The sequence below is a fragment of the Podarcis raffonei genome, chromosome 6 (assembly GCF_027172205.1).
Source record: "Podarcis raffonei isolate rPodRaf1 chromosome 6, rPodRaf1.pri, whole genome shotgun sequence".
Taxonomy (NCBI): Eukaryota; Metazoa; Chordata; class Lepidosauria; order Squamata; family Lacertidae; genus Podarcis; species Podarcis raffonei.
Window position 1 is genome coordinate 16,131,038 of NC_070607.1, and position 23,083 is coordinate 16,154,120.

Genomic DNA, 23,083 nt, shown 5'->3' on the forward strand with positions numbered 1-23,083 from the left:
CCTCTCAGGGGAGCATTTGCAACCGTTTGGCACCATTTTTGAGTGAAATGCCGAAAGTCTGATTTTTGATGAAATTGTGACCCCGGGCTTAGGGATTTTTTCAAAACAATCTTTTTCGGCCGGTTATTTCGTCGAGGGCTGATTTCTTTTCCTTTGATAAAAAGCCTTCTGTTTCCACTGCCAAATCTCTCAGGGGAGCATTTGTAACCGTTTGGCACCATTTTTGAGTGAAATGCCGAAAGTCAGATTTTTGATGAAATTTTGACCCCGGGGCTTAGGGATTTTTTCAAAAAAATATTTTTCTGCCGGTTAAGTCGTCGAGGGCTGATTTCTTTTCCTGTGATAAAAAGCCTTCTGTTTCGACCGCCAAACCTTTTAGGGGAGCATTTGCAAGTGTGTGGCACCATTTTTGAGTGAAATGCCGAAAGTCAGATTTTTGATGAAATTGTGACCCCGGGGCTTAGGGATTTTTTCAAAAAAATCTTTTTCTGCCGGTTAAGTCGTCAAGGGTTGATTTCTTTTCCTGTGATAAAAAGCCTTCTGTTTCGACCTCAAAACCTTTCAGGGGAGCATTTGCAAGTGTGTGGCACCATTTTTGAATGAAATGCCAAAAGTCAGATTTTTGATGAAATTGTGACCCCGGGGCTTAGGGATTTTTTCAAAAAAATATTTTTTGGCCGGTTAAGTCGTCGAGGGCTGATTTCTTTTCCTCTGATAAAAAGCCTTCTGTTTCGACCGCCAAACCTTTTAGGGGAGCATTTGCAACCGTTTGGCACCATTTTTGAGTGAAATGCCGAAATCAGATTTTTGATGAAATTTTGACCCCGGGGCTTAGGGATTTTTTCAAAAAAATATTTTTCTGCCGGTTAAGTCGTCGAGGGCTGATTTCTTTTCCTGTGATAAAAAGCCTTCTGTTTCGACCGCCAAACCTTTTAGGGGAGCATTTGCAAGTGTGTGGCACCATTTTTGAGTGAAATGTCGAAAGTCAGATTTTTGATGAAATTGTGACCCCGGGGCTTAGGGATTTTTTCAAAAAAATCTTTTTCTGCCGGTTAAGTCGTCAAGGGTTGATTTCTTTTCCTGTGATAAAAAGCCTTCTGTTTCGACCTCAAAACCTTTCAGGGGAGCATTTGCAAGCATGTGGCACCATTTTTGAATGAAATGCCAAAAGTCAGATTTTTGATGAAATTTTGACCCCGGGGCTTAGGGATTTTTTCAAAAAAATATTTTTCTGCCGGTTAAGTCGTCGAGGGCTGATTTCTTTTCCTGTGATAAAAAGCCTTCTGTTTCGACCGCCAAAACTTTTAGGGGAGCATTTGCAAGTGTGTGGCACCATTTTTGAGTGAAATGCCGAAAGTCAGATTTTTGATGAAATTGTGACCCCGGGGCTTAGGGATTTTTTCAAAAAAATATTTTTCTACCGGTTAAGTCGTCAAGGGTTGATTTCTTTTCCTGTGATAAAAAGCCTTCTGTTTCCACCGCAAAATCTCTCAGGGGAATATTTGCAACCGTTTGGCACCATTTTTGAGTGAAATGCCGAAATCAGATTTTTGATGAAATTGTGACCCCGGGGCTTAGGGATTTTATCAAAACAATCTTTTTCGGCCGGTTAATTCGTCGAGGGCTGATTTCTTTTCCTTTGATAAAAAGCCTTCTGTTTCGACCGCCAGATCTCTCAGGGGAGCATTTGAAACCGTTTGGCACCATTTTTGAGTGAAATGCCGAAAGTCAGATTTTTGATGAAATTGTGACCCCGGGGCTTAGGGATTTTTTCAAAAAAATATTTTTCTGCCGGTTAAGTCGTCGAGGGCTGATTTCTTTTCCTGTGATAAAAAGCCTTCTGTTTCGACCGCCAAACGTCTCAGGGGAGCATTTGCAAGCATGTGGCACCATTTTTGAGTAAAATGCCGAAATCAGATTTTGGATGAAATTTTGACCACGGGGCTTAGGGATTTTTTCAAAAAAATATTTTTCTGCCGGTTAAGTCGTCGAGGGCTGATTTCTTTTCCTGTGATAAAAAGCCTTCTGTTTCGACCGCCAAAACTTTTAGGGGAACATTTGCAAGTGTGTGGCACCATTTTTGAGTGAAATGCCGAAAGTCAGATTTTTGATGAAATTGTGACCCCGGGGCTTAGGGATTTTTTAAAAAAAATATTTTTCTGCCGGTTAAGTCGTCGAGGGCTGATTTCTTTTCCTCTGATAAAAAGCCTTCTGTTTCGACCGCCAAACCTCTCAGGAGAGCATTTGCAAGCATGTGGCACCATTTTTGAGTAAAAGGCCGAAATCAGATTTTTGATGAAATTTTGACCCCGGGGCTTAGGGATTTTTTCAAAAAAATCTTTTTCTGCCGGTTAAGTCCTTGAGGGCTGATTTCTTTTCCTGTGATAAAAAGCCTTCTGTTTCGACCGCCAAAACTTTTAGGGGAGCATTTGCAAGTGTGTGGCACCATTTTTGAGTGAAATGCCGAAAGTCAGATTTTTGATGAAATTGTGACCCCGGGGCTTAGGGATTTTTTCAAAAAAATATTTTTCTGCCGGTTAAGTCGTCAAGGGTTGATTTCTTTTCCTGTGATAAAAAGCCTTCTGTTTCGACCGCCAAACCTCTCAGGGGAGCATTTGCAACCGTTTGGCACCATTTTTGAGTGAAATGCCGAAAGTCTGATTTTTGATGAAATTGTGACCCCGGGCTTAGGGATTTTTTCAAAACAATCTTTTTCGGCCGGTTATTTCGTCGAGGGCTGATTTCTTTTCCTTTGATAAAAAGCCTTCTGTTTCCACTGCCAAATCTCTCAGGGGAGCATTTGTAACCGTTTGGCACCATTTTTGAGTGAAATGCCGAAAGTCAGATTTTTGATGAAATTTTGACCCCGGGGCTTAGGGATTTTTTCAAAAAAATATTTTTCTGCCGGTTAAGTCGTCGAGGGCTGATTTCTTTTCCTGTGATAAAAAGCCTTCTGTTTCGACCGCCAAACCTTTTAGGGGAGCATTTGCAAGTGTGTGGCACCATTTTTGAGTGAAATGCCGAAAGTCAGATTTTTGATGAAATTGTGACCCCGGGGCTTAGGGATTTTTTCAAAAAAATCTTTTTCTGCCGGTTAAGTCGTCAAGGGTTGATTTCTTTTCCTGTGATAAAAAGCCTTCTGTTTCGACCTCAAAACCTTTCAGGGGAGCATTTGCAAGTGTGTGGCACCATTTTTGAATGAAATGCCAATAGTCAGATTTTTGATGAAATTGTGACCCCGGGGCTTAGGGATTTTTTCAAAAAAATATTTTTTGGCCGGTTAAGTCGTCGAGGGCTGATTTCTTTTCCTCTGATAAAAAGCCTTCTGTTTCGACCGCCAAACCTTTTAGGGGAGCATTTGCAACCGTTTGGCACCATTTTTGAGTGAAATGCCGAAATCAGATTTTTGATGAAATTGTGACACCGGGGCTTAGGGATGTTTTCAAAAAAATATTTTTCTGCCGGTTAAGTCGTCGAGGGCTGATTTCTTTTCCTGTGATAAAAAGCCTTCTGTTTCGACCGCCAAACCTTTTAGGGGAGCATTTGCAAGTGTGTGGCACCATTTTTGAGTGAAATGTCGAAAGTCAGATTTTTGATGAAATTGTGACCCCGGGGCTTAGGGATTTTTTCAAAAAAATCTTTTTCTGCCGGTTAAGTCGTCAAGGGTTGATTTCTTTTCCTGTGATAAAAAGCCTTCTGTTTCGACCTCAAAACCTTTCAGGGGAGCATTTGCAAGTGTGTGGCACCATTTTTGAATGAAATGCCAAAAGTCAGATTTTTGATGAAATTGTGACCCCGGGGCTTAGGGATTTTTTCAAAAAAATATTTTTTGGCCGGTTAAGTCGTCGAGGGCTGATTTCTTTTCCTCTGATAAAAAGCCTTCTGTTTCGACCGCCAAACCTTTTAGGGGAGCATTTGCAACCGTTTGGCACCATTTTTGAGTGAAATGCCGAAATCAGAATTTTGATGAAATTGTGACACCGGGGCTTAGGGATTTTTTCAAAAAAATCTTTTTCTGCCGGTTAAGTGGTCGAGGGCTGATTTCTTTTCCTGTGGTAAAAAGCCTTCTGTTTCGACCGCCAAAACTTTTAGGGGAGCATTTGCAAGTGTGTGGCACCATTTTTGAGTGAAATGCCAAAAGTCAGATTTTTGATGAAATTGTGACCCCGGGGCTTAGGGATTTTTTCAAAAAAATCTTTTTCTGCCGGTTAAGTCGTCAAGGGTTGATTTCTTTTCCTGTGATAAGAAGCCTTCTGTTTCGACCTCAAAACCTTTCAGGGGAGCATTTGCAAGTGTGTGGCACCATTTTTGAATGAAATGCCAAAAGTCAGATTTTTGATGAAATTGTGACCCCGGGGCTTAGGGATTTTTTCAAAAAAATATTTTTTGGCCGGTTAAGTCGTCGAGGGCTGATTTCTTTTCCTCTGATAAAAAGCCTTCAGTTTCGACCGCCAAACCTTTTAGGGGAGCATTTGCAACCGTTTGGCACCATTTTTGAGTGAAATGCCGAAATCAGATTTTTGATGAAATTTTGACCCCGGGGCTTAGGGATGTTTTCAAAAAAATATTTTTCTGCCGGTTAAGTCGTCGAGGGCTGATTTCTTTTCCTGTGATAAAAAGCCTTCTGTTTCGACCGCCAAACCTTTTAGGGGAGCATTTGCAAGTGTGTGGCACCATTTTTGAGTGAAATGTCGAAAGTCAGATTTTTGATGAAATTGTGACCCCGGGGCTTAGGGATTTTTTCAAAAAAATCTTTTTCTGCCGGTTAAGTCGTCAAGGGTTGATTTCTTTTCCTGTGATAAAAAGCCTTCTGTTTCGACCTCAAAACCTTTCAGGGGAGCATTTGCAAGTGTGTGGCACCATTTTTGAATGAAATGCCAAAAGTCAGATTTTTGATGAAATTGTGACCCCGGGGCTTAGGGATTTTTTCAAAAAAATATTTTTTGGCCGGTTAAGTCGTCGAGGGCTGATTTCTTTTCCTCTGATAAAAAGCCTTCTGTTTCGACCGCCAAACCTTTTAGGGGAGCATTTGCAACCGTTTGGCACCATTTTTGAGTGAAATGCCGAAATCAGAATTTTGATGAAATTGTGACACCGGGGCTTAGGGATTTTTTCAAAAAAATCTTTTTCTGCCGGTTAAGTGGTCGAGGGCTGATTTCTTTTCCTGTGGTAAAAAGCCTTCTGTTTCGACCGCCAAAACTTTTAGGGGAGCATTTGCAAGTGTGTGGCACCATTTTTGAGTGAAATGCCGAAAGTCAGATTTTTGATGAAATTGTGACCCCGGGGCTTAGGGATTTTTTCAAAAAAATATTTTTCTGCCGGTTAAGTCGTCAAGGGTTGATTTCTTTTCCTGTGATAAAAAGCCTTCTGTTTCGACCGCCAAACCTCTCAGGGGAGCATTTGCAACCGTTTGGCACCATTTTTGAGTGAAATGCCGAAAGTCTGATTTTTGATGAAATTGTGACCCCGGGCTTAGGGATTTTTTCAAAACAATCTTTTTCGGCCGGTTAATTCGTCGAGGGATGATTTCTTTTCCTTTGATAAAAAGCCTTCTGTTTCCACCGCCAAATCTCTCAGGGGAGCATTTGTAACCGTGTGGCACCAATTTTGAGTGAAATGCCGAAATCAGATTTTTGATGAAATTGTGACCCCGGGCTTACGGATTTTTTCAAAAAAATATTTTTCTGCCGGTTAAGTCGTCGAGGGCTGATTTCTTTTCCTCTGATAAAAAGCCTTCTGTTTCCACCGCAAAACCTTTCAGGGGAGCATTTGTAACCGTTTGGCACCATTTTTGAGTGAAATGCCGAAATCAGATTTTTGATGAAATTGTGACCCCGGGCTTAGGGATTTTTTCAAAACAATCTTTTTCGGCCGGTTAATTCGTCGAGGGTTGATTTCTTTTCCTGTGATAAAAAGCCTTCTGTTTCGAGCGCCAAACCTCTCAGGGGAGCATTTGCAACCGTTTGGCACCATTTTTGAGTGAAATGCCGAAAGTCTGATTTTTGATGAAATTGTGACCCCGGGCTTAGGGATTTTTTCAAAACAATCTTTTTCGGCCGGTTAATTCGTCGAGGGTTGATTTCTTTTCCTTTAATAAAAAGCCTTCTGTTTCCACTGCCAAATCTCTCAGGGGAGCATTTGTAACCGTTTGGCACCATTTTTGAGTGAAATGCCGAAAGTCAGATTTTTGATGAAATTTTGACCCCGGGGCTTAGGGATTTTTTCAAAAAAATATTTTTCTGCCGGTTAAGTCGTCAAGGGTTGATTTCTTTTCCTGTGATAAAAAGCCTTCTGTTTCGAGCGCCAAACCTCTCAGGGGAGCATTTGCAACCGTTTGGCACCATTTTTGAGTGAAATGCCGAAAGTCTGATTTTTGATGAAATTGTGACCCCGGGCTTAGGGATTTTTTCAAAACAATCTTTTTCGGCCGGTTAATTCGTCGAGGGTTGATTTCTTTTCCTTTGATAAAAAGCCTTCTGTTTCCACTGCCAAATCTCTCAGGGGAGCATTTGTAACCGTTTGGCACCATTTTTGAGTGAAATGCCGAAAGTCAGATTTTTGATGAAATTTTGACCCCGGGGCTTAGGGATTTTTTCAAAAAAATATTTTTCTGCCGGTTAAGTCGTCGAGGGCTGATTTCTTTTCCTCTGATAAAAAGCCTTCTGTTTCGACCGCCAAACGTCTCAGGGGAGCATTTGCAAGCATGTGGCACCATTTTTGAGTAAAATGCCGAAATCAGATTTTTGATGAAATTTTGACCCCGGGGCTTAGGGATTTTTTCAAAAAAATCTTTTTCTGCCGGTTAAGTCCTCGAGGGCTGATTTCTTTTCCTGTGATAAAAAGCCTTCTGTTTCGACCGCCAAAACTTTTAGGGGAGCATTTGCAAGTGTGTGGCACCATTTTTGAGTGAAATGCCGAAAGTCAGATTTTTGATGAAATTGTGACCCCGGGGCTTGGGGATTTTTTCAAAAAAATATTTTTCTGCCGGTTAAGTCGTCAAGGGTTGATTTCTTTTCCTGTGATAAAAAGCCTTCTGTTTCGACCGCCAAACCTCTCAGGGGAGCATTTGCAACCGTTTGGCACCATTTTTGAGTGAAATGCCGAAAGTCTGATTTTTGATGAAATTGTGACCCCGGGCTTAGGGATTTTTTCAAAACAATCTTTTTCGGCCGGTTATTTCGTCGAGGGCTGATTTCTTTTCCTTTGATAAAAAGCCTTCTGTTTCCACTGCCAAATCTCTCAGGGGAGCATTTGTAACCGTTTGGCACCATTTTTGAGTGAAATGCCGAAAGTCATATTTTTGATGAAATGGTGACCCCGGGGCTTAGGGATTTTTTCAAAAAAATATTTTTCTGCCGGTTAAGTCGTCGAGGGCTGATTTCTTTTCCTGTGATAAAAAGCCTTCTGTTTCGACCGCCAAACCTTTTAGGGGAGCATTTGCAAGTGTGTGGCACCATTTTTGAGTGAAATGTCGAAAGTCAGATTTTTGATGAAATTGTGACCCCGGGGCTTAGGGATTTTTTCAAAAAAATCTTTTTCTGCCGGTTAAGTCGTCAAGGGTTGATTTCTTTTCCTGTGATAAAAAGCCTTCTGTTTCGACCTCAAAACCTTTCAGGGGAGCATTTGCAAGTGTGTGGCACCATTTTTGAATGAAATGCCAAAAGTCAGATTTTTGATGAAATTTTGACCCCGGGGCTTAGGGATTTTTTCAAAAAAATATTTTTCTGGCGGTTAAGTCGTCGAGGGCTGATTTCTTTTCCTGTGATAAAAAGCCTTCTGTTTCGACCGCCAAAACTTTTAGGGGAGCATTTGCAAGTGTGTGGCACCATTTTTGAGTGAAATGCCGAAAGTCAGATTTTTGATGAAATTGTGACCCCGGGGCTTAGGGATTTTTTCAAAAAAATATTTTTCTACCGGTTAAGTCGTCAAGGGTTGATTTCTTTTCCTGTGATAAAAAGCCTTCTGTTTCCACCGCAAAACCTCTCAGGGGAATATTTGCAACCGTTTGGCACCATTTTTGAGTGAAATGCCGAAATCAGATTTTTGATGAAATTGTGAAACCGGGGCTTAGGGATTTTTTCAAAAAAATCTTTTTCTGCCGGTTAAGTGGTCGAGGGCTGATTTCTTTTCCTGTGATAAAAAGCCTTCTGTTTCGACCGCCAAAACTTTTAGGGGAGCATTTGTAACCGTTTGGCACCATTTTTGAGTGAAATGCCGAAAGTCAGATTTTTGATGAAATTTTGACCCCGGGGCTTAGGGATTTTTTCAAAAAAATATTTTTCTGCCGGTTAAGTCGTCGAGGGCTGATTTCTTTTCCTGTGATAAAAAGCCTTCTGTTTCGACCGCCAAACGTCTCAGGGGAGCATTTGCAAGCATGTGGCACCATTTTTGAGTAAAATGCCGAAATCAGATTTTTGATGAAATTTTGACCCCGGGGCTTAGGGATTTTTTCAAAAAAATATTTTTCTGCCGGTTAAGTCGTCGAGGGCTGATTTCTTTTCCTCTGATAAAAAGCCTTCTGTTTCGACCGCCAAACGTCTCAGGGGAGCATTTGCAAGCATGTGGCACCATTTTTGAGTAAAATGCCGAAATCAGATTTTTGATGAAATTTTAACCCCGGGGCTTAGGGATTTTTTCAAAAAAATCTTTTTCTGCCGGTTAAGTCCTCGAGGGTTGATTTCTTTTCCTGTGATAAAAAGCCTTCTGTTTCGACCGCCAAACCTCTCAGGGGAGCATTTGCAACCGTTTGGCACCATTTTTGAGTGAAATGCCGAAAGTCTGATTTTTGATGAAATTGTGACCCCGGGCTTAGGGATTTTTTCAAAACAATCTTTTTCGGCCGGTTATTTCGTCGAGGGCTGATTTCTTTTCCTTTGATAAAAAGCCTTCTGTTTCCACTGCCAAATCTCTCAGGGGAGCATTTGTAACCGTTTGGCACCATTTTTGAGTGAAATGCCGAAAGTCATATTTTTGATGAAATGGTGACCCCGGGGCTTAGGGATTTTTTCAAAAAAATATTTTTCTGCCGGTTAAGTCGTCGAGGGCTGATTTCTTTTCCTGTGATAAAAAGCCTTCTGTTTCGACCGCCAAACCTTTTAGGGGAGCATTTGCAAGTGTGTGGCACCATTTTTGAGTGAAATGTCGAAAGTCAGATTTTTGATGAAATTGTGACCCCGGGGCTTAGGGATTTTTTCAAAAAAATCTTTTTCTGCCGGTTAAGTCGTCAAGGGTTGATTTCTTTTCCTGTGATAAAAAGCCTTCTGTTTCGACCTCAAAACCTTTCAGGGGAGCATTTGCAAGTGTGTGGCACCATTTTTGAATGAAATGCCAAAAGTCAGATTTTTGATGAAATTTTGACCCCGGGGCTTAGGGATTTTTTCAAAAAAATATTTTTCTGCCGGTTAAGTCGTCGAGGGCTGATTTCTTTTCCTGTGATAAAAAGCCTTCTGTTTCGACCGCCAAAACTTTTAGGGGAGCATTTGCAAGTGTGTGGCACCATTTTTGAGTGAAATGCCGAAAGTCAGATTTTTGATGAAATTGTGAAACCGGGGCTTAGGGATTTTTTCAAAAAAATATTTTTCTGCCGGTTAAGTCGTCGAGGGCTGATTTCTTTTCCTGTGATAAAAAGCCTTCTGTTTCGACCGCCAAACGTCTCAGGGGAGCATTTGCAAGCATGTGGCACCATTTTTGAGTAAAATGCCGAAATCAGATTTTTGATGAAATTTTGACCCCGGGGCTTAGGGATTTTTTCAAAAAAATATTTTTCTGCCGGTTAAGTCGTCGAGGGCTGATTTCTTTTCCTGTGATAAAAAGCCTTCTGTTTCGACCGCCAAAACTTTTAGGGGAACATTTGCAAGTGTGTGGCACCATTTTTGAGTGAAATGCCGAAAGTCAGATTTTTGATGAAATTGTGACCCCGGGGCTTAGGGATTTTTTCAAAAAAATATTTTTCTGCCGGTTAAGTCGTCAAGGGTTGATTTCTTTTCCTGTGATAAAAAGCCTTCTGTTTCGACCGCCAAACCTCTCAGGGGAGCATTTGCAACCGTTTGGCACCATTTTTGAGTGAAATGCCGAAAGTCTGATTTTTGATGAAATTGTGACCCCGGGCTTAGGGATTTTTTCAAAACAATCTTTTTCGGCCGGTTAATTCGTCGAGGGTTGATTTCTTTTCCTTTGATAAAAAGCCTTCTGTTTCCACTGCCAAATCTCTCAGGGGAGCATTTGTAACCGTTTGGCACCATTTTTGAGTGAAATGCCGAAAGTCAGATTTTTGATGAAATTTTGACCCCGGGGCTTAGGGATTTTTTCAAAAAAATATTTTTCTGCCGGTTAAGTCGTCGAGGGCTGATTTCTTTTCCTCTGATAAAAAGCCTTCTGTTTCGACCGCCAAACGTCTCAGGGGAGCATTTGCAAGCATGTGGCACCATTTTTGAGTAAAATGCCGAAATCAGATTTTTGATGAAATTTTGACCCCGGGGCTTAGGGATTTTTTCAAAAAAATCTTTTTCTGCCGGTTAAGTCCTCGAGGGCTGATTTCTTTTCCTGTGATAAAAAGCCTTCTGTTTCGACCGCCAAAACTTTTAGGGGAGCATTTGCAAGTGTGTGGCACCATTTTTGAGTGAAATGCCGAAAGTCAGATTTTTGATGAAATTGTGACCCCGGGGCTTAGGGATTTTTTCAAAAAAATATTTTTCTGCCGGTTAAGTCGTCAAGGGTTGATTTCTTTTCCTGTGATAAAAAGCCTTCTGTTTCGACCGCCAAACCTTTTAGGGGAGCATTTGCAACCGTTTGGCACCATTTTTGAGTGAAATGCCGAAAGTCTGATTTTTGATGAAATTGTGACCCCGGGCTTAGGGATTTTTTCAAAACAATCTTTTTCGGCCGGTTATTTCGTCGAGGGCTGATTTCTTTTCCTTTGATAAAAAGCCTTCTGTTTCCACTGCCAAATCTCTCAGGGGAGCATTTGTAACCGTTTGGCACCATTTTTGAGTGAAATGCCGAAAGTCAGATTTTTGATGAAATTTTGACCCCGGGGCTTAGGGATTTTTTCAAAAAAATATTTTTCTGCCGGTTAAGTCATCGAGGGCTGATTTCTTTTCCTGTGATAAAAAGCCTTCTGTTTCGACCGCCAAACCTTTTAGGGGAGCATTTGCAAGTGTGTGGCACCATTTTTGAGTGAAATGCCGAAAGTCAGATTTTTGATGAAATTGTGACCCCGGGGCTTAGGGATTTTTTCAAAAAAATCTTTTTCTGCCGGTTAAGTCGTCAAGGGTTGATTTCTTTTCCTGTGATAAAAAGCCTTCTGTTTCGACCTCAAAACCTTTCAGGGGAGCATTTGCAAGTGTGTGGCACCATTTTTGAATGAAATGCCGAAAGTCAGATTTTTGATGAAATTGTGACCCCGGGGCTTAGGGATTTTTTCAAAAAAATATTTTTTGGCCGGTTAAGTCGTCGAGGGCTGATTTCTTTTCCTCTGATAAAAAGCCTTCTGTTTCGACCGCCAAACCTTTTAGGGGAGCATTTGCAACCGTTTGGCACCATTTTTGAGTGAAATGCCGAAATCAGATTTTTGATGAAATTTTGACCCCGGGGCTTAGGGATGTTTTCAAAAAAATATTTTTCTGCCGGTTAAGTCGTCGAGGGCTGATTTCTTTTCCTGTGATAAAAAGCCTTCTGTTTCGACCGCCAAATCTTTTAGGGGAGCATTTGCAAGTGTGTGGCACCATTTTTGAGTGAAATGTCGAAAGTCAGATTTTTGATGAAATTGTGACCCCGGGGCTTAGGGATTTTTTCAAAAAAATCTTTTTCTGCCGGTTAAGTCGTCAAGGGTTGATTTCTTTTCCTGTGATAAAAAGCCTTCTGTTTCGACCTCAAAACCTTTCAGGGGAGCATTTGCAAGTGTGTGGCACCATTTTTGAATGAAATGCCAAAAGTCAGATTTTTGATGAAATTGTGACCCCGGGGCTTAGGGATTTTTTCAAAAAAATATTTTTTGGCCAGTTAAGTCGTCGAGGGCTGATTTCTTTTCCTCTGATAAAAAGCCTTCTGTTTCGACCGCCAAACCTTTTAGGGGAGCATTTGCAACCGTTTGGCACCATTTTTGAGTGAAATGCCGAAATCAGAATTTTGATGAAATTGTGACACCGGGGCTTAGGGATTTTTTCAAAAAAATCTTTTTCTGCCGGTTAAGTGGTCGAGGGCTGATTTCTTTTCCTGTGGTAAAAAGCCTTCTGTTTCGACCGCCAAAACTTTTAGGGGAGCATTTGCAAGTGTGTGGCACCATTTTTGAGTGAAATGCCAAAAGTCAGATTTTTGATGAAATTGTGACCCCGGGGCTTAGGGATGTTTTCAAAAAAATATTTTTCTGCCGGTTAAGTCCTCGAGGGCTGATTTCTTTTCCTGTGATAAAAAGCCTTCTGTTTCGACCGCCAAAACTTTTAGGGGAGCATTTGCAAGTGTGTGGCACCATTTTTGAGTGAAATGCCGAAAGTCAGATTTTTGATGAAATTGTGACCCCGGGGCTTAGGGATTTTTTCAAAAAAATATTTTTCTGCCGGTTAAGTCGTCAAGGGTTGATTTCTTTTCCTGTGATAAAAAGCCTTCTGTTTCCACCGCAAAACCTTTCAGGGGAGCATTTGTAACCGTTTGGCACCATTTTTGAGTGAAATGCCGAAAGTCTGATTTTTGATGAAATTGTGACCCCGGGCTTAGGGATTTTTTCAAAACAATCTTTTTCGGCCGGTTAATTCGTCGAGGGCTGATTTCTTTTCCTTTGATAAAAAGCCTTCTGTTTCCACTGCCAAATCTCTCAGGGGAGCATTTGTAACCGTTTGGAACCATTTTTGAGTGAAATGCCGAAAGTCAGATTTTTGATGAAATTTTGACCCCGGGGCTTAGGGATTTTTTCAAAAAAATATTTTTCTGCCGGTTAAGTCGTCGAGGGCTGATTTCTTTTCCTGTGATAAAAAGCCTTCTGTTTCGACCGCCAAACCTCTCAGGGGAACATTTGCAACCGTTCGGCACCATTTTTGAGTGAAATGCCGAAATCAGATTTTTGATGAAATTGTGACCCCGGGGCTTAGGGATTTTTTCAAAAAAATCTTTTTCTGCCGGTTAAGTGGTCGAGGGCTGATTTCTTTTCCTGTGATAAAAAGCCTTCTGTTTCGACCGCCAAACGTCTCAGGGGAGCATTTGCAAGCATGTGGCACCATTTTTGAGTAAAATGCCGAAAGTCAGATTTTTGATGAAATTTTGACCCCGGGGCTTAGGGATGTTTTCAAAAAAATATTTTTCTGCCAGTTAAGTCGTCGAGGGCTGATTTCTTTTCCTGTGATAAAAAGCCTTCTGTTTCGACCGCCAAAACTTTTAGGGGAGCATTTGCAAGTGTGTGGCACCATTTTTGAGTGAAATGCCGAAAGTCAGATTTTTGATGAAATTGTGACCCCGGGGCTTAGGGATTTTTTCAAAAAAATATTTTTCTGCCGGTTAAGTCGTCAAGGGTTGATTTCTTTTCCTGTGATAAAAAGCCTTCTGTTTCGACCGCCAAACCTCTCAGGGGAGCATTTGCAACCGTTTGGCACCATTTTTGAGTGAAATGCCGAAAGTCTGATTTTTGATGAAATTGTGACCCCGGGCTTAGGGATTTTTTCAAAACAATCTTTTTCGGCCAGTTAATTCGTCGAGGGCTGATTTCTTTTCCTTTGATAAAAAGCCTTCTGTTTCCACTGCCAAATCTCTCAGGGGAGCATTTTTAACCGTTTGGCACCATTTTTGAGTGAAATGCCGAAAGTCAGATTTTTGATGAAATTGTGACCCCGGGGCTTAGGGATTTTTTCAAAAAAATATTTTTCTGCCGGTTAAGTCCTCGAGGGCTGATTTCTTTTCCTGTGATAAAAAGCCTTCTGTTTCGACCACCAAAACTTTTAGGGGAGCATTTGCAAGTGTGTGGCACCATTTTTGAGTGACATGCCGAAAGACAGATTTTTGATGAAATTGTGACCCCGGGGCTTAGGGATTTTTTCAAAAAAATATTTTTCTGCCGGTTAAGTCGTCAAGGGTTGATTTCTTTTCCTGTGATAAAAAGCCTTCTGTTTCCACCGCAAAACCTTTCAGGGGAGCATTTGTAACCGTTTGGCACCATTTTTGAGTGCAATGCCGAAAGTCAGATTTTTGATGAAATTGTGACCCCGGGCTTAGGGATTTTTTCGAAACAATCTTTTTCGGCCGGTTAAGTCGTCGAGGGCTGATTTCTTTTCCTGTGATAAAAAGCCTTCTGTTTCGTCCGCCAAACCTCTCAGGGGAATATTTGCAACCGTTCGGCACCATTTTTGAGTGAAATGCCGAAATCAGATTTTTGATGAAATTGTGACCCCGGGGCTTAGGGATTTTTTCAAAAAAATATTTTTCGGCCGGTTAAGTCGTCGAGGGCTGATTTCTTTTCCTCTGATAAAAAGCCTTCTGTTTCGACCGCCAAACCTTTTAGGGGAGCATTTGCAACCGTTTGGCACCATTTTTGAGTGAAATGCCGAAATCAGATTTTTGATGAAATTGTGACACCGGGGCTTAGGGATTTTTTCAAAAAAATATTTTTCTGCCGGTTAAGTCGTCGAGGGTTGATTTCTTTTCCTGTGATAAAAAGCCTTCTGTTTCGACCGCCAAACGTCTCAGGGGAGCATTTGCAAGCATGTGGCACCATTTTTGAGTAAAATGCCGAAATCAGATTTTTGATGAAATTTTGACCCCGGGGCTTAGGGATGTTTTCAAAAAAATATTTTTCTGCCGGTTAAGTCCTCGAGGGCCGATTTCTTTTCCTGTGATAAAAAGCCTTCTGTTTCGACCGCCAAAACTTTTAGGGGAGCATTTGCAAGTGTGTGGCACCATTTTTGAGTGAAATGCCGAAAGTCAGATTTTTGATGAAATTGTGACCCCGGGGCTTAGGGATTTTTTCAAAAAAATATTTTTCTGCCGGTTAAGTCGTCAAGGGTTGATTTCTTTTCCTGTGATAAAAAGCCTTCTGTTTCCACCGCAAAACCTTTCAGGGGAGCATTTGTAACCGTTTGGCACCATTTTTGAGTGAAATGCCGAAAGTCTGATTTTTGATGAAATTGTGACCCCGGGCTTAGGGATTTTTTCAAAACAATCTTTTTCGGCCGGTTAATTCGTCGAGGGCTGATTTCTTTTCCTTTGATAAAAAGCCTTCTGTTTCCACTGCCAAATCTCTCAGGGGAGCATTTGTAACCGTTTGGAACCATTTTTGAGTGAAATGCCGAAAGTCAGATTTTTGATGAAATTTTGACCCCGGGGCTTAGGGATTTTTTCAAAAAAATATTTTTCTGCCGGTTAAGTCGTCGAGGGCTGATTTCTTTTCCTGTGATAAAAAGCCTTCTGTTTCGACCGCCAAACCTCTCAGGGGAACATTTGCAACCGTTCGGCACCATTTTTGAGTGAAATGCCGAAATCAGATTTTTGATGAAATTGTGACCCCGGGGCTTAGGGATTTTTTCAAAAAAATCTTTTTCTGCCGGTTAAGTGGTCGAGGGCTGATTTCTTTTCCTGTGATAAAAAGCCTTCTGTTTCGACCGCCAAACGTCTCAGGGGAGCATTTGCAAGTGTGTGGCACCATTTTTGAGTGAAATGCCGAAAGTCAGATTTTTGATGAAATTGTGACCCCGGGGCTTAGGGATTTTTTCAAAAAAATATTTTTCTGCCGGTTAAGTCGTCAAGGGTTGATTTCTTTTCCTGTGATAAAAAGCCTTCTGTTTCGACCGCCAAACCTCTCAGGGGAGCATTTGCAACCGTTTGGCACCATTTTTGAGTGAAATGCCGAAAGTCTGATTTTTGATGAAATTGTGACCCCGGGCTTAGGGATTTTTTCAAAACAATCTTTTTCGGCCAGTTAATTCGTCGAGGGCTGATTTCTTTTCCTTTGATAAAAAGCCTTCTGTTTCCACTGCCAAATCTCTCAGGGGAGCATTTGTAACCGTTTGGCACCATTTTTGAGTGAAATGCCGAAAGTCAGATTTTTGATGAAATTGTGACCCCGGGGCTTAGGGATTTTTTCAAAAAAATATTTTTCTGCCGGTTAAGTCCTCGAGGGCTGATTTCTTTTCCTGTGATAAAAAGCCTTCTGTTTCGACCGCCAAACCTGTCAGGGGAGCATTTGCAAGTGTGTGGCACCATTTTTGAGTGAAATGCCGAAAGTCAGATTTTTGATGAAATTGTGACCCCGGGGCTTAGGGATTTTTTCAAAAAAATATTTTTCTGCCGGTTAAGTCCTCGAGGGCTGATTTCTTTTCCTGTGATAAAAAGCCTTCTGTTTCGACCACCAAAACTTTTAGGGGAGCATTTGCAAGTGTGTGGCACCATTTTTGAGTGACATGCCGAAAGACAGATTTTTGATGAAATTGTGACCCCGGGGCTTAGGGATTTTTTCAAAAAAATATTTTTCTGCCGGTTAAGTCGTCAAGGGTTGATTTCTTTTCCTGTGATAAAAAGCCTTCTGTTTCCACCGCAAAACCTTTCAGGGGAGCATTTGTAACCGTTTGGCACCATTTTTGAGTGAAATGCCGAAAGTCAGATTTTTGATGAAATTGTGACCCCGGGCTTAGGGATTTTTTCAAAACAATCTTTTTCGGCCGGTTAAGTCGTCGAGGGCTGATTTCTTTTCCTGTGATAAAAAGCCTTCTGTTTCGTCCGCCAAACCTCTCAGGGGAATATTTGCAACCGTTCGGCACCATTTTTGAGTGAAATGCCGAAATCAGATTTTTGATGAAATTGTGACACCGGGGCTTAGGGATTTTTTCAAAAAAATCTTTTTCTGCCGGTTAAGTGGTCAAGGGCTGATTTCTTTTCTTGTGATAAAAAGCCTTCTGTTTCGACCGCCAAACGTCTCAGGGGAGCATTTGCAAGCATGTGGCACCATTTTTGAGTAAAATGCCGAAAGTCAGATTCTTGATGAAATTTTGACCCCGGGGCTTAGGGATTTTTTCAAAAAAATATTTTTCTGCCGGTTAAGTCGTCGAGGGCTGATTTCTTTTCCTGTGATAAAAAGCCTTCTGTTTCAACCGCCAAAACTTTTAGGGGAACATTTGCAAGTGTGTGGCACCATTTTTGAGTGAAATGCCGAAAGTCAGATTTTTGATGAAATTGTGACCCCGGGGCTTAGGGATTTTTTCAAAAAAATATTTTTCTGCCGGTTAAGTCGTCAAGGGTTGATTTCTTTTCCTGTGATAAAAAGCCTTCTGTTTCGACCGCCAAACCTTTTAGGGGAGCATTTGCAAGTGTGTGGCACCATTTTTGAGTGAAATGCCGAAAGTCTGATTTTTGATGAAATTGTGATCCCGGGCTTAGGGATTTTTTCAAAACAATCTTTTTCGGCCGGTTAATTCGTCGAGGGCTGATTTCTTTTACTTTGATAAAAAGCCTTCTGTTTCGACCGCCAAACGTCTCAGGGGAGCATTTGCAAGCATGTGGCACCATTTTTGAGTAAAATGCCGAAATCAGATTTTTGATGAAATTTTGACCCCGGGGCTTAGGGATTTTTTCAAAAAAATATTTTTCTGCCGGTTAAGTCCTCGAGGGCTGATTTCTTTTCCTGTGATAAAAAGCCTTCTGTTTCGACCGCCAAAACTTTTAGGGGAGCATTTGCAAGTGTGTGGCACCATTTTTGAGTGAAATGACGAAAGTCAGATTTTTGATGAAATTGTGACCCCGGGGCTTAGGGATTTTTTCAAAAAAATATTTTTCTGCCGGTTAAGTCGTCGAGGGCTGATTTCTTTTCCTGTGATAAAAAGCCTTCTGTTTCGACCGCCAAAACTTTTAGGGGAGCATTTGCAAGTGTGTGGCACCAATTTTGAGTGAAATGACGAAAGTCAGATTTTTGATGAAATTGTGACCCCGGGGCTTAGGGATTTTTTCAAAACAATCTTTTTCGGCCGGTTAATTCGTCGAGGGCTGATTTCTTTTCCTTTGATAAAAAGCCTTCTGTTTCCACTGCCAAATCTCTCAGGGGAGCATTTGTAACCGTTTGGCACCATTTTTGAGTGAAATGCCGAAAGTCAGATTTTTGATGAAATTGTGCCCCGGGGGCTTAGGGATTTTTTCAAAAAAATCTTTTTCTGCCGGTTAAGTGGTCGAGGGCTGATTTCTTTTCCTGTGATAAAAAGCCTTCTGTTTCGACCGCCAAACGTCTCAGGGGAGCATTTGCAAGCATGTGGCACCATTTTTGAGTAAAATGCCGAAATCAGATTTTTGATGAAATTTTGACCCCGGGGCTTAGGGATTTTTTCAAAAAAATATTTTTCTGCCGGTTAAGTCCTCGAGGGCTGATTTCTTTTCCTGTGATAAAAAGCCTTCTGTTTCGACCGCCAAAACTTTTAGGGGAGCATTAGCAAGTGTGTGGCACCATTTTTGAGTGAAATGCCGAAAGTCAGATTTTTGATGAAATTGTGACCCCGGGGCTTAGGGATTTTTTCAAAAAAATATTTTTCTGCCGGTTAAGTCGTCAAGGGTTGATTTCTTTTCCTGTGATAAAAAGCCTTCTGTTTCGACCGCAAAACCTTTCAGGGGAGCATTTGCAACTGTGTGGCACCATTTTTGAATGAAATGCCAAAAGTCAGATTTTTGATGAAATTGTGACCCCGGGGCTTAGGGATTTTTTCAAAAAAATATTTTTCGGCCGGTTAAGTCGTTGAGGGCTGATTTCTTTTCCTCTGATAAAAAGCCTTCTGTTTCGACCGCCAAACCTTTTAGGGGAGCATTTGCAACCGTTTGGCACCATTTTTGAGTGAAATGCCGAAATCAGATTTTTGATGAAATTGTGACACCGGGGCTTAGGGATTTTTTCAAAAAAATATTTTTCTGCCGGTTAAGTCGTCGAGGGTTGATTTCTTTTCCTGTGATAAAAAGCCTTCTGTTTCGACCGCCAAACGTCTCAGGGGAGCATTTGCAAGCATGTGGCACCATTTTTGAGTAAAATGCCGAAATCAGATTTTTGATGAAATTTTGACCCCGGGGCTTAGGGATGTTTTCAAAAAAATATTTTTCTGCCGGTTAAGTCCTCGAGGGCTGATTTCTTTTCCTGTGATAAAAAGCCTTCTGTTTCGACCGCCAAAACTTTTAGGGGAGCATTTGCAAGTGTGTGGCACCATTTTTGAGTGAAATGCCGAAAGTCAGATTTTTGATGAAATTGTGACCCCGGGGCTTAGGGATTTTTTCAAAAAAATATTTTTCTGCCGGTTAAGTCGTCAAGGGTTGATTTCTTTTCCTGTGATAAAAAGCCTTCTGTTTCCACCGCAAAACCTTTCAGGGGAGCATTTGTAACCGTTTGGCACCATTTTTGAGTGAAATGCCGAAAGTCTGATTTTTGATGAAATTGTGACCCCGGGCTTAGGGATTTTTTCAAAACAATCTTTTTCGGCCGGTTAAGTCGTCGAGGGCTGATTTCTTTTCCTGTGATAAAAAGCCTTCTGTTTCGTCCGCCAAACCTCTCAGGGGAATATTTGCAACCGTTCGGCACCATTTTTGAGTGAAATGCCGAAATCAGATTTTTGATGAAATTGTGACACCGGGGCTTAGGGATTTTTTCAAAAAAATCTTTTTCTGCCGGTTAAGTGGTCGAGGGCTGATTTCTTTTCTTGTGATAAAAAGCCTTCTGTTTCGACCGCCAAACGTCTCAGGGGAGCATTTGCAAGCATGTGGCACCATTTTTGAGTAAAATGCCGAAAGTCAGATTTTTGATGAAATTTTGACCCCGGGGCTTAGGGATTTTTTCAAAAAAATATTTTTCTGCCGGTTAAGTCGTCAAGGGCTGATTTCTTTTCCTGTGATAAAAAGCCTTCTGTTTCGACCGCCAAACCTCTCAGGGGAGCATTTGCAACCGTTTGGCACCATTTTTGAGTGAAATGCCGAAAGTCTGATTTTTGATGAAATTGTGACCCCGGGCTTAGGGATTTTTTCAAAACAATCTTTTTCGGCCGGTTAATTCGTCGAGGGCTGATTTCTTTTCCTTTGATAAAAAGCCTTCTGTTTCCACTGCCAAATCTCTCAGGGGAGCATTTGTAACCGTTTGGCACCATTTTTGAGTGAAATGCCGAAAGTCAGATTTTTGATGAAATTTTGACCCCGGGGCTTAGGGATTTTTTCAAAAAAATATTTTTCTGCCGGTTAAGTCGTCGAGGGCTGATTTCTTTTCCTGTGATAAAAAGCCTTCTGTTTCGACCGCCAAACGTCTCAGGGGAGCATTTGCAAGCATGTGGCACCATTTTTGAGTAAAATGCCGAAATCAGATTTTTGATGAAATTTTGACCCCGGGGCTTAGGGATTTTTTCAAAAAAATATTTTTCTGCCGGTTAAGTCGTCGAGGGCTGATTTCTTTTCCTGTGATAAAAAGCCTTCTGTTTCGACCGCCAAAACTTTTAGGGGAACATTTGCAAGTGTGTGGCACCATTTTTGAGTGAAATGCCGAAAGTCAGATTTTTGATGAAATTGTGACCCCGGGGCTTAGGGATTTTTTCAAAAAAATATTTTTCTGCCGGTTAAGTCGTCAAGGGTTGATTTCTTTTCCTGTGCTAAAAAGCCTTCTGTTTCGACCGCCAAACCTCTCAGGGGAGCATTTGCAACCGTTTGGCACCATTTTTGAGTGAAATGCCGAAAGTCTGATTTTTGATGAAATTGTGACCCCGGGCTTAGGGATTTTTTCAAAACAATCTTTTTCGGCCGGTTTATTCGTCGAGGGCTGATTTCTTTTCCTTTGATAAAAAGCCTTCTGTTTCCACTGCCAAATCTCTCAGGGGAGCATTTGTAACCGTTTGGCACCATTTTTGAGTGAAATGCCAAAAGTCAGATTTTTGATGAAATTTTGACCCCGGGGCTTAGGGATTTTTTCAAAAAAATATTTTTCTGCCGGTTAAGTCGTCGAGGGCTGATTTCTTTTCCTGTGATAAAAAGCCTTCTGTTTCGACCGCCAAACGTCTCAGGGGAGCATTTGCAAGCATGTGGCACCATTTTTGAGTAAAATGCCGAAATCAGATTTTTGATGAAATTTTGACCCCGGGGCTTAGGGATTTTTTCAAAAAAATATTTTTCTGCCGGTTAAGTCCTCGAGGGCTGATTTCTTTTCCTGTGATAAAAAGTCTTCTGTTTCGACCGCCAAAACTTTTAGGGGAGCATTTGCAAGTGTGTGGCACCATTTTTGAATGAAATGCCGAAAGTCAGATTTTTGATGAAATTGTGACCCCGGGGCTTAGGGATTTTTTCAAAAAAATATTTTTCGGCCGGTTAAGTCGTCAAGGGTTGATTTCTTTTCCTGTGATAAAAAGCCTTCTGTTTCGACCGCCAAAACTTTTAGGGGAGCATTTGCAACCGATTGGGACCATTTTTGAGTGAAATGCCGAAAGTCGGATTTTTGATGAAATTGTGACCCCGGGGCTTAGGGATTTTTTCAAAAAAATATTTTTCTGCCGGTTAAGTCGTCAAGGGTTGATTTCTTTTCCTGTGATAAAAAGCCTTCTGTTTCGACCGCCAAACCTCTCAGGGGAGCATTTGCAGCCGTTTGGCACCATTTTTGAGTGAAATGCCGAAAGTCTGATTTTTTATGAAACTGTGACCCCGGGCTTAGGGATTTTTTCAAAACAATCTTTTTCGGCCGGTTAATTCGTCGAGGGCTGATTTCTTTTCCTTTGATAAAAAGCCTTCTGTTTCGACCGCCAAATCTCTCAGGGGAGCATTTGTAACTGTTTGGCACCATTTTTGAGTAAAATGCCAAAGGTCAGATTTTTGATGAAATTGTGACCCCGGGGCTTAGGGATTTTTTTAAAAAAATCTTTTTCTGCCGGTTAAGTCCTCGAGGGCTGATTTCTTTTCCTGTGATAAAAAGCCTTCTGTTTCGACCGCCAAACGTCTCAGGGGAGCATTTGCAAGTGTGTGGCACCATTTTTGAGTAAAATGCCAAAGGTCAGATTTTTGATGAAATTGTGACCCCGGGGCTTAGGGATTTTTTTAAAAAAATCTTTTTCTGCCGGTTAAGTCGTCGAGGGCTGATTTCTTTTCCTGTGATAAAAAGCCTTCTGTTTCGACCGCCAAACCTTTTAGGGGAGCATTTGCATGTGTGTGGCACCATTTTTGAGTGAAATGCCGAAAGTCAGATTTTTGATGAAATTTTGACCCCAGGGCTTAGGGATTTTTTCAAAAAAATATTTTTCTGCCGGTTAAGTGGTCGAGGGCTGATTTCTTTTCCTGTGATAAAAAGCCTTCTGTTTCGACCGCCAAACGTCTCAGGGGAGCATTTGCAAGCATGTGGCACCATTTTTGAGTAAAATGCCGAAAGTCAGATTTTTGTTGAAATTTCGACCCCGGGGCTTAGGGATTTTTTCAAAAAAATCCTTTTCTGCCGGTTAAGTCGTTGAGGGCTGATTTCTTTTCCTGTGATAAAAAGCCTTCTGTTTCGACCGCCAAACCTCTCAGGGGAGCATTTGCAACCGTTTGGCACCATTTTTGAGTGAAATGCCGAAAGTCTGATTTTTTATGAAACTGTGACCCCGGGCTTAGGGATTTTTTCAAAACAATCTTTTTCGGCCGGTTAATTCGTCGAGGGCTGATTTCTTTTCCTTTGATAAAAAGCCTTCTGTTTCGACCGCCAAATCTCTCAGGGGAGCATTTGTAACCGTTTGGCACCATTTTTGAGTAAAATGCCAAAGGTCAGATTTTTGATGAAATTGTGACCCCGGGGCTTAGGGATTTTTTTAAAAAAATCTTTTTCTGCCGGTTAAGTCCTCGAGGGCTGATTTCTTTTCCTGTGATAAAAAGCCTTCTGTTTCGACCGCCAAACGTCTCAGGGGAGCATTTGCAAGCGTGTGGCACCATTTTTGAGTAAAATGCCAAAGGTCAGATTTTTGATGAAATTGTGACCCCGGGGCTTAGGGATTTTTTTAAAAAAATCTTTTTCTGCCGGTTAAGTCGTCGAGGGCTGATTTCTTTTCCTGTGATAAAAAGCCTTCTGTTTCGACTGCCAAACCTTTTAGGGGAGCATTTGCATGTGTGTGGCACCATTTTTGAGTGAAATGCCGAAAGTCAGATTTTTGATGAA